Source organism: Cavia porcellus, unplaced genomic scaffold, assembly GCF_034190915.1.
Source record: "Cavia porcellus strain 051 isolate PalLab524CR breed Dunkin Hartley unplaced genomic scaffold, mCavPor4.1 scaffold_1, whole genome shotgun sequence".
Taxonomy (NCBI): Eukaryota; Metazoa; Chordata; class Mammalia; order Rodentia; family Caviidae; genus Cavia; species Cavia porcellus.
Genome location: NW_026947484.1, coordinates 204,222,248 through 204,234,328, shown reverse-complemented (window position 1 = coordinate 204,234,328; position 12,081 = coordinate 204,222,248).

The following is a 12,081-nucleotide window of genomic DNA, read 5'->3' as shown; positions in this document are numbered from 1 at the left end:
TCTATGACTCATGGTCCTGCTGTGGCTTTAGATTGCAATCCCACGTGATTTGGACATCAACTTCGTGGGGCAGAACAATGACTAGGTTAGCATAGGTATGGTCCCCAACTGGTAAGGTCAAATGATGAGGACCCGTTTCATAGGTTGTGGGCATTGGGACGGGAGTCCACACCTACTCAACCTCTACTGACAGTAGCCCAATGACTATGCCACACTTAGCATTCTCCTTTATGTCTTCATCACCAGGAAACAGCATCCACAGGACTTGGCAGAGCCCCAGGACCCTTCTACTGCCCACCCTTGATGGGGCTTCTCTTGCAGAGCCTGTTGCAGGTGACCAAGTGTGTGTGTGAGGTATACCTCCCAAACTATTTCTTTTGTTTGGGTAAATGCTCTAAGACTGCTATGGATGAAAGCTCAGGATGAGTACTAGGTGAGTGCTAGTTAAACAGGGAGTGAGTGCCACATAGGTCTACCTAGGACATCCTCAGGGAAGCCAGTGGCAACGATGGTGGCTGAGAGTCTGGAACTCTTTGCTTTGTTCCTTCCCTGAGAACTGTAACATCAGGCTGGGGTCTGGGGACAGCAGTTCCTGAGAGTGAAGCTGCTGGAGCCCATCCTTGTTCTTCCTTGACCTCATGGACCAGGATTGAAAGAGCATACACAGAGTCCCAGTGCCAAGTGTTTATTTAGAAGAAAAGTTGGGCTCCATAGCAAGGTGGCATTTGGCTTTTGGAGAGATGAATGGGCTGCACCATGCTGTAAGAGGCATCTTCCATTTCTCTCACTGATGATGTGACCAGTGTTTTACGTGAATGGACCTAGGACTGAATTGATAATAGGAACATGGTAAGTAGAGATGGGACGCACTTGAAAAGGGATAGCAAGTAAAGTGCTTAGGGTTTAGAGCTTTGCCATGGGAAAAACAAAGGTGCACCCTAGACCTCCATCCCAGGCCACCTTGGCCTCCCATCAGCCCCTGTCCAGCCACACTTACTCTCTGGTTCTTCAACATAGTCTATGTTGCATCCAGCTGTGGAAGGGAAAGAATATTAATGCTGGTGGCAGGTGTGAGTTGTTTGTGTTTTGTGCATGCATGTTTATGGGAGAGAGAGAGAGAGAGAGAGAGAGAGAGAGAGAGAGAGAGAAGGAGAGAGAGAGAAGGAGACAGACAGACAGACAGAGAGACAGACAGAGAGACAGAGAAAGAAAGGAGCGAGAAGACAATGAATATCTTATGAGATTTCAGTGCCAAGGCCCCTGCCCTTCACGTGACTGCAACAGGGTTAGCCTGAACAAGCTGAAGGGGATCTGAGAATTTACTGAATTCATGCCTTGGTATTGGGAAATTTGAAAGACTGCATTACGTGGATACTGAAAGCCTCTGTTCTGTTTGCACGTTCCTATAGGGAGGTCTATTGACAGTGACCCTGTGTGCCCTGAGCCAGATTACTTGAAAGAAAGGAATGTCAGGAATGTGCAAGCCCAAAGGCAAGGTATAGATGATGCAGGAAAACCAGACCCAAGAATCCAAGAGGAGGCAGCCTAGGGAATGAGACTGAGGAATCATGGATCTGTGCCCAACAGTGTGAGATGGATGGTTTAGATAAAGTGTCAGGGAAAAGAGTTGGCACTGGGTTCCCTGGGGCTGATAGCTCTTGCAGTGGGAGCCACCAGTACTCTGCAGACTGGAACAGGAGACAGAGTTTCTTCCTTATTTTACTTGGTGAGGCAGCAGCAGACCTTCCCAACATCCCCTTCCCTTCAACTCAGCTTCTCTTACTTTTGAGGATAGTGAAGTTGATGTAGCGAGGTCGGAAGCCCATAGATCTGGCCAGGTGAGTGAAGTGCGACAGCAGGTCAGGGTTTATATTTCTGTTCCTCCCTGTGGCCAAGATTGTGGTCAGTGATAACAAAGAGAACTCTGTAAATTACTTTAAGTTTTCTGAGATGGTATCTTGAATATGTAGTTCAGGCTGGCCTGAAGCTTTCAATCTTCCTTCCTCAGTTTACCCAGGGCTATAAGGACATGTGGGGGTCACAACCCCAGGCTCACACCATACACACTGCTGAATGTGTGAATGAGGCTCCAGTTCCCTTTCCCATGGAAGATCTGAGGAAAGACCTCTACCACGAATGGGGAGCTTGAACTTGAGAAAACTTTCTGGGGCATTGGGGTCCCCTTCCACAGATGTGACCAGGAGCCAAGTCCCTGAGAGGATGGAGTGATGACCTACCATAGAGGAGGCACTCAATGTATACTTTGTTGTTAACAAGCGCCCTGTAGAACACCACGGCGTACTGTTGGTAGTCCGTTTCTACCACTTTCATTTTGAATTTCTGCAATCCCTTGTAACCTGGAGTGTGGAATCCAAGGGGTCATTGTTTCCTGATCAGAAAGAAGGGTCTGTCCTCTTCCTCCTTGACCTGTCAGGAGAGGCTCCCCCCAAAACCAATCTCTGTAGAGTGACAGCAAGACAGGACCTTGCCAATGGAATCCAGCCCCTACCCCTCAATCCCTTCTCATGCAAAGACTCACCTGTAACATTCTTCAAGACATACAGGCCGAGCAATTTAGTTGGGACAAAAGTGTCAACATAGGAAGTGCACCCCTGATTGCTGTGAGAAGGAGATGATAGTGTGAACGGAATGACAGTGTGAACAGCCTTGGTTACCCTGGACTGTGAGAAGTTTGGCAAATGCTGCTACAAGCTTCACTGGACCTTGCTAACCCAGCCTATGGCATGTCTTGCCCATTGCTAAGGCCCTGAGCTTTTCTCTCTGCATCTTGCTTGCTGTTCAGACCTTCCCTTCAGGATTCACTGTATCCTCTCCTGCCTCCCTTGGGCAGCTTGTACTACCATCACAGACAAGTTAATGATACCAGATTTTATCTTGCTATTCCTCTTTCCCATGTCTCCTAGAATTTTCCTATGAGCTTTCATTCTACTAATGCCAACCACTGCCTTATCCCTGGAACTAAAATTGATTTCTCTGCTCAGAGAAATAAGTAAATGCAGCCAGTATAGTATAGCTACTTAATCACCCATCATTAACCTTTCAACAACTTTTTTCAACAATAGTTACCAGAATGCTTTTTGATGTGTTCAAAATAGCTGCAGAATCAAACAGAATAGAATATAAGAGAAACAATAAAAAAATAATAAATGCAATAAAAGACTTCAACAGAAGCCTATAATCAATTGAAAATTGTTACCATAGTATATCTTGCTGTCTTTGAAATAGCTGTTCTTGCCCTCAGATTTGACACAATCACACAAAACCAAACCAAATACCCCCCCCAACAAAACAATGGAAATGATATAGGACTTCCAAAACAAGACCATAAGGAATCAACAATGGCGGGAGCCCTCAAAAAGAGATTCCCACTAGATGTCACAATGTGTACTACTATCCTCTGAGTCTATGATCAGATCACCGGCCATAGACCTGCAATGTTAATGGAACACCAAAGCATCACAGGTATCCAATTGTATTTCAACTCCATAGCTATCATCACAGCCTGTGTTTCTCCATTTAAACTTGCAGCTTATGGCAAGGTTGGGGCAGTTGTTACTTCTTTTTTGCCAGCCTGCCCTCCAAACCCTTCTGGATTCTGTCTGTTTCACTCTGGCCGAGCCTTACACATGACGCTGTTTCCCAGACTGGGTTTGCTCGCTGGTGCAGCTTTGTTCTTTCTACTCCTGTTCACAAATTGTGCTGACTCATGTAGAGAGGCAGGGGTTTTCCTGGAGAGGCCTGTGCATGGTGCTGCTTCCCAGGCTGGGCTTCCTTGCTGGTATGGACTTGTTCTCTCTACCCGCAGTCTGAAAATGGCACTGACTCATGGGGAGATCAGCTCTCAACAACTGAATGCTCCAGTTGGAATCCTACAGTAGCCAGAGCCAGAACTCACTGCAGGTCCATGAGCCAGCACTCCCAGCTGTGTCTCTTCATGTGTCCCATCTTTGCCACCTTCTGCTTCTGAGTGCCCATTCTTACACTAGTGCTTTGCACAACTCCTTGTGGCAAATGTGTCCACATTCTGACCTTAGGTGCCATATCCAGACCAAGGCTTCCAGTGAGATATCCACAAGCCTGGCCTGAGCGCTTCCTTCCATGCTTCTCAGCAGGGTGGCTCTGTGGCCACACTGGTGTCTGGTTGATTTGCTGCCTCTTAAATTGAGGCTCTCTGAGCCCTTGTGCTGTTCCATGTAGTTTCATATTTTATGGTGCCAGTGGCGGTGGTGAAAGTGATACTAGGGATTGAACACAGGGCTATGACACTGAACCAAATCCGTTGCCCTGTTTTTACTTTTAATTTTGAGAGGAGATCTTGGAATATTGGCAAGGCTGGTATCAAACTTGTGATTCTTTTGCCTCAGCCTCTGAAGCTGAGCCTGCTAACATTGCAGACCATGTGGTTCCTTGAAGGTCACTTCCCTACAAACCCTGATGAGAGACCATGAGTTGACTGAGAAATTCCACAACCCTTACTCATCTTGTGACTCCCGAGTCTCTTCTTCTCCTCCACAGACTGTGAGGCAGCAATACAGGAATGTTGATTGAAGGGAGGGAAGAAAAATGGAATAAAGAAGGGGAAAAATAGAAGAGAGAAACATGGAAACAGCAAGGCTAGTGGGAAAAGAGGTTCAGGGAACAGCAGAGAGATGAAAGACAACTTTCTTCATTTTGAGAACTCTTGGTAACTACCCCATTCAGTCACTGTGACCCCCAGGACCTCACACCATTACCTGAACCAGACGGAGGTGACACTGTAGCTGTGGTCTTTGTTCAGCTCAAACTTGGTGCTCACCATATTTACATCGCTTATGCTTTCACTCACAAATGTGTTCTGAGCCCATCCTATGGCATTCCACTCTCCCTGGAACTGCAACGGGCTGGTGATGAGCAGAGCCCGGGGATAACCTAGAGCCATAGCTCCAAAGCTGTCCCTGGTGGTACCCTAGAGGCATCCTTAGGAAATTACAGCCCAGAAATGGGTCATTCTGAGAAAGCAGCAGCAGCAGCAGGTAGAGTCCTTCATGGCTGGGTGAGACCCTGGGCAGCGAGTTAGCCCAGAAATGTCAGGGCTATGGTGCCTGTGCCAAAGTAACTAGCCTCTCAGAACCTCAGTTTTCTGGTCTAAGCAGAGGATATACATGTGTCTTCATCTTGCATGCCCAGAACATCCAATCCCTGAGCCCTCCCACACTGAACACATTGCCCACCAACTCCAGTGCTCTATTGTTACAGTCCCTGTCCCCTAAACCCTCTCTGAATGTGACTATCTAGAACTTTACCTGGTCAGCCTGAAAGTTTGGCTGCAGGGGGGCCCTTCTCAGCGATGGCCTTGACCTCACTTTGGAGTTCTGAGCCTGTGTCTTGAGAGCCCACGGCAGGATGAGGCACAGCCACAGAAGACCCAGGGCCATGGCTTCAGAGGACCTTATGGACTAGCAAGAGTTGCAGGCAGAAAAGGAAGGCTGAGGATCCCAACCAGGGAAACTATTTATGTCCATCAGTCTGCACCCCTGCTGAGACAGGGCTGAATCTTTCTTTGAAAAAATCCAGGAATGATGAGGTTTTACCAGCAACGCTTTCAGAGACACGTGACCACATATCTTCTCTTTTCCCCTCTGGTCAGGATTGTGCAAAGAAGGGAAAGGTCAAGGCAACAGGGGACAAAATAAACACGCACAAACCTCCACAGTACGTCATGGACAAGGGCCCCCTCTTTGTGCTTTCTGTGGTTCTTCCCTTCATCTAGTAGGCCTGTCCATGGATCTGTAGCTGGAATTCAACCAAGCTGTCCTGTCTGACTCTGTGACCCTATGGTAGGTGTATGGGTATAAATGGACTCAGTATACCCAAAAAAACCCAAGAACTGCCAGTGTGGTGGGCCATCCTTGCCATTCCAGCACTCAGCCTCTGATGGGAGGATTGCTGGCACTTTAAGACACCTTGGACTACAACGTTCTGTCTTGTAAGACATGTTGGGGAATGGAGTCCAATGAGTGAAAATAGGGACTCAGATAGATCCCTGAGACTTCATCATTCTGCACTCTTGCTTAAAGTATACTAAGAGGAGAGTGGCCAGCATCAGAGGGAAGGATCAAAACCCATAGACTTTGTGCTGTCCCTTACAGTGGCTCACCCATGAGGGCTTTGATGGTCACAAATAATTGACAAGATTGGGCTGGATTTCTGGCTCTACAGTTCCTCATGGTCTCTACTCAGCTGATTGTTATTCTCACTCTAGTCTCTGAAGTCATGAGCCCCAGGGGTAGTGGCGGTTAAGTGGGGAATGTGAGTTAGTTGTAACGGCAGCCTAAGGCTGCTACATCACACAGCTCACATTTTATCCTGCCTTACTACTCTGTACTGGTGATGGAAAGACAGGAGAAAATGACAAGGAAAGCAATGGCCAAAAGAGCCTCCTACTCTCCCACCAATCTCTTTTACCCTATCTCAGCCTTAGCAGATTCACCTGTACCACTCTCTATGACTTCAAAAAGGCTCCTCAGCAGGGCACAGTGACATAAATATAATCTTAGTGGTATGGGAGGTGATGGTCCCATTGTAAGTTTGACTCCACTTAGATAACTTCCTAACCCTCTCCCTAATACCAAACAAAAAGAGCTCTCCACCTCTCCTTCAGTGGTCTTTTGTGTGGTCTTGATCTGTACAATGTATGTTGGTGTTAGTAGGTTCTGTGATTCTACACAGTGACAAAATTGCCTAACCACACCTTTCTTTGAATATATTCATGTGGTTAAGTGATACAAAATTGTGCTCTATAATTTACTAGTGGAAATGAAGACTGGTTTATGTAGCCTGTAGATCAGCACTGTTGTTTGATTAGTTCTTCTGTCTAGTATTTCTGCTGGTGTAAAATGGGTTTGCTAAAGTATGTGCAGTCAGATCCTAGGCCATCCAAAAACTAGCTTAATCTTCAGGGGCTTCAGCCAGACCAGTGTGTTCTCTAACTTTAATAAGAAGCCTTGGAGTTACTTACATATTGGCATATACAATAAACACAGGATGAGACACTTCAAGTGTGCATTCATTGTGTGTACTAGTTTTTCACTTACAAAAGCAAGTCAAAATGTTAGTACAATTTCAGGTTTTGGAGATGTGGATTAGAAAGGACATACATATATGTATGGGATAAATTTGTGGGCAGTTTTACCTTTTGCCACAGACTGAAAATCATGAGAAAGCTAATTTGAGAATAGTGGCACAAGAACAAAGCACATATAAGATAATTGAAACAAAAAATATCACTTGATTGAAAAAGAAATTTGTGGTCTGAAATGCAGACCAGTAAAGTTATTTGAAATGCATTCCCAAAACACAACAGGATATATAGTATACAGGAGATGCTAAAATACATCAAAGATGAGGCAAGAAAATCTATGACAAGGCTAAATTAATTAGGTAGTTATTAGAAATTAAAACTTACAGGAAATGTTTGAATGATAATGGTTGAGAATTTTTAAATACGTCCTAAAGACAACAATATTCAAGATAGAAGATCCATTGATTCCTAAATAGCAAATATAAATTTATGTCATAAAATTATAAAATAATACCCATAGAAGAACTTTTAGCCTATTTAATATAAAGCACAGAGAAGTAATAAAGCTATACTGTAAAAAGCAGATTATACAACCTCCATATTGACTACTAATATGTTAGCAGCAGTAATAAAAGTCACAAAATTCTGGAACAACTTTTCACTTTGATGACCTAAAAAAATAGCCATCTTCCAAGAAAAGTGACATAAAGGCAATGAGTGAAAAAAAGAAGAAAATAAGAAACACAATATGGAAAATTTTATTAGTACATTGTTAAAAAAGAAAATCGTAATAGATGTGTCTGAGATGAAATTCATATGAACTTAAATATAAATTCTAAGAATCGAGAAAGGTAAATCATTTTAAATGTAAATGTATATTATATTTATTTATTTATTGATATAGGGGATTGAACTCATGACTTCCTGCCTACCAGGCAGACGTTAAGCCCCTGAACTAAATCCTGAGACTGCACATTTAAATAAACATAACAAACCAAAAATACAAATAATGTCTATGCTTTTAGAGGAATCATCAGTATCACTTCTTCTTTGTATTTTTGTGGGGATTAAGGTAAAGATGATGATTAACTTCAGAAATTTTTAGTCAGAGGTTTTAAGGAGAACAATTACATGCAGAACACATAATTCGTGTGTTGTCTATGCCTGTCACCTCGAGTCAAATGCAAAGGAATTATAGGAAATCTGTTAACACACTAAAGACCCAAAGAAATCCAGCTGAGGACCTGGATCCCACAGCAATTTCCTGCATGGGTCCAGCTGAAGACCTAGAGACAAAGACAATGCACGAGTCTAACTGCAGGCTTAGAGTCCTTGACAGTGACTCATGCAAATCTATTTCATGGATCTACAGTGAGAGAAGCCCAAAGGCCTGTGATGGAATCTAGCACGTCTATGCCAGTGGGAGGAAGATCTGTGCCAGTAGATTGAGGGCTCTACACTAAAGCCAAGAAGCAATCTTTAAATTAAAGCCAAGGAACTTTGCTGAAAATTTCATAGCCCTCCTAAGTGGCAGTGAGGTGTCAAGGTCCTCAGAGGATGGAAACAGCTGAGTTCGCATTAAGAGGCCAGCATGAGAAGCTTCTCCTGCATATGGAGCAGCACAGTATCTTCTCCTCCAGAGCCAGGAAGCCACGCTCAAAATAAGGACCAGAGCTCTCTCTAAGTAAACTGCAGCTATTCTCAGCAACAAGAACCCAAACTCCTTCAATGATACCAGCCCAGTTGATATCAGGGGAAAAGCTCAGCAAACTTCTCCTGGAGAACTAACAGCTTCAAGGACAACAAATCTTATGAGAGCCCACAATGCTACCCTCTTCCTCTATACTTCTTTGTATGCTGGCTACAGTCCTCAGTGGGATCCTCCACACTCAACACCATGCTGATTAAGATTACTGGGTGTTAAGTTGACCACCTGCTTTTATTATTATTATTATTATTATTATTATTATTATTATTAAAGCTCAGTGGCATAAGCGCCTGCCTGACCACCAGTTTTTAATTCACACCAATCACCACGGGAAAAAAAAAATGAGGTGAGAAAGGAAGCCAAAGTGACAAAAAAGAATTAAGACATGTTAGGCACATGGCCCCCACATGAAAAATATTAGTATGTCCTCTGTTCATAAAAAATGAAGATTGGAAAAAGATAAAGCAAAAATATTTTTCTCAATAAAAAAATCTCAACTGACATCACTTTAAAATATTAAAAAACATACTAGAAAAAAAGCCATGAGCTGGAGTTGGAATATTTCCTTCCTGTAATGGTGCTTCATGGATATCTATTATTTTGACTTCTAAAGATTTTGGTAAGCTTCCTACATTTTCCCTGGTGAAGAGCATTGTTTAAGTATCCCGCAGAGTGCTCTGGCACATGTGGTTGGCTTAGTAGTGGAAAGATGTATTAAGAGTACGATTCTGAATTGTTGTTGGCATCTTCCCAGTAATTATTGAGAAAATAGCTTTGTAGAGTGAATCCCAAACCACTTCCAGCACTGGGCTGTCAAACCAACGCCTGCGGATGCTTGTGGAGCTGATATCTGTGCCAAGTGGTCATTTGCCCACCTCCCTGTGATCGCGGTGAGGTTGGGTTACTGTTACATTGTGATGCTGCCTTTAGGGAAGATATGGACAGGATAAGTGGACAGGGACTGTTTCACTTCACTTTTGGGGTTTTTGAAGGCTTCATGAGAATCACTGGGTGTTTGATTCAGATCCTTTCTTTCCTGGGTAATGTCCATTTCTCTCTCCTTGTCTGTGGCTTGTGCTGATTGATATTTATGAGCTTGGCAAAAAGTATGAAGTCTCCAAGGGTAAGAAAGAACATGGAGAAATTTTCGTTGTTCTACCACTTTACAAATACTCTCATGTGTGCCATGGTAACTTCTTCAAATATTTATTGTGTGGAAAAACTAAGACTCCCAGAATTGCAACATGTTCTTTAGTTGTTTTAAGACAGGTTCTCACTGTATGGATTAGGCTGGCCTTAACTCATTAGGTATGGAATTCTGACCCAGAATTTCTAGCATTCTCCAGCCTCAGCTTCCTGAAATGCTGGCTGCCCAAGTAACAGTCACCATGCTTTGTTTCAGCATTGTTCAGAAAAATCACTTCTGTCTGACAACTTGGAGATAAATTTTTGTATCTGGTCATCTTAACTAGGATCTGCAGTGTCAATGGTTCTTTTCTTTGCAAAGACAGCTAACTTTTCTCCCAATCACTTCAGAATGTTTCTAGATTAGTGTGCTGTACCTCAGAGTTGTGTCATCTACTCGAGTGGTGACATTCTCCTGCCTCCTTTGCCCCCACACTAGGCTAATGAGAAAATGCCTTAATTCCTTGGCTGTGCTGGTCTTTGCCTTTTAAGTCCCCTGAAGGGTAAAGGGAGAGCTTCTAACCCAGGTCCCCACACAGCTCCTCCTCACTGCCTCACCACTGCATGAGGTCTGGGGATTTAGTTCAGGGGCTTAAAGCTTGCCTGGTAGGCAGGAGGTCATGAGTTCGATTCCCCATACCAATAACTAAATAACTAAATAAAGTGGTTATGTGCCTTACAGGTACTTGCCTCCTTTCACACTCAAGGTGACACCATGATTGTTCTCCCCACTAACGAGTGGGTCTGAAGTTGATCTTATTCTATGCATTTCTGCTCAAAGTATTCAAGAGTCCTTAGTATACAGTCTGAGTTATATTTATGCCGTCTAAATCTTCATATAATGGAATTTTTATAATCCGATTTAAATCAGTGTTTAAGTATCTTGTTTAAAGTACACTGAGTATTTAATCAAAACAAATTTTAAAACATAATGAAAAATACTTGAATGTTTGATGCCTCAGAGTTCACAGAATGCTCCCATACTATTTCTGGAAAGAAAATTTGTTTGTATCTTCCTCATATTATTAAGTAAATTTTTGCTTTTCAGATTGTAGTACAAATGTTTTCATTCATATATCAAGATGGAAAGATTTAAAAATGCGTGTACAACATAGATTTGCATGTCCTCATTCTGAAAGTGGCTTGGGCCTGTATTGCTAAGATTACTAAGATCAAGAGACATGGTGCTAAATTTATGTATCTAGTTTTAGTTGCTTTGTTTTTGTATGGTCAAAAACATGCAAGAATTGACACAAATGCCAGGCCTTATCCTTAAAAGGAAGAAGTTTATTATACTGTTAAAATGATGAACATTTAAAAGTCAATGCAAGTAGCAAAATGGGAAGTGTAATAAAGCATACTTTTAGCACATGAACTCAGTATTTCATTAACAATGCTTCTTTAAAAGAAAAAAGTTATTCATTTAGTGGCCACTTTAAAGGTTTAAAAGTTGTATTTTTATTTCTAAGATTAAATAATTTTAAACTTTGGAAGAAGTTCCTGTAACTACTTGCTTGAAAAATTTATGCTTTTGTGCCTTGACTGTTTTTACATTGCATAGAATAATACTTACTGGAAAAAAAAAAAACAGTGAGAAGACAACTCACTGAACAAAAGCCTGATTTTAAAACCCAATACTCAAGGAGAAACAGAGTGAGGAAGTGAGGGAGAAGAGAAACTCAGAAACAACCTCCTACAGAGACAGCTCTGCTGCCTTCTGGATGCCACCCTTTCATAGCCTCCCAAAGAGCAGTGCAGCCCTCTTTGTAGAGGGGGAACTTGAGAGGGGGAAGCTGGGCAGAGGAGGGATTGGGAAGCAGTGATCTGTCCAGCACCATTCTGTCTGCCCTGATGTCAGGCCTGTCTGGGGCCTGCTGGCCTCACTCTAGCTGTCTTTATCTCTGATTTAGGCTTTGTTTTGCCCACACCTGATGACAGGTCCTTATCCTCTCACATCTGGCTGCCTCCTGCCCTCCATCATGTTTCAGCCCTGCAGTTTTTATTGGGGGGTGGGGGCAGTTGAGAGAAATCAATGAGACCTGCTAGGAGATTCTTGCTCCAAAGATGCTTAATCTCAAGCCAGGCTGCTTTCTAGTTCCAAGACAGT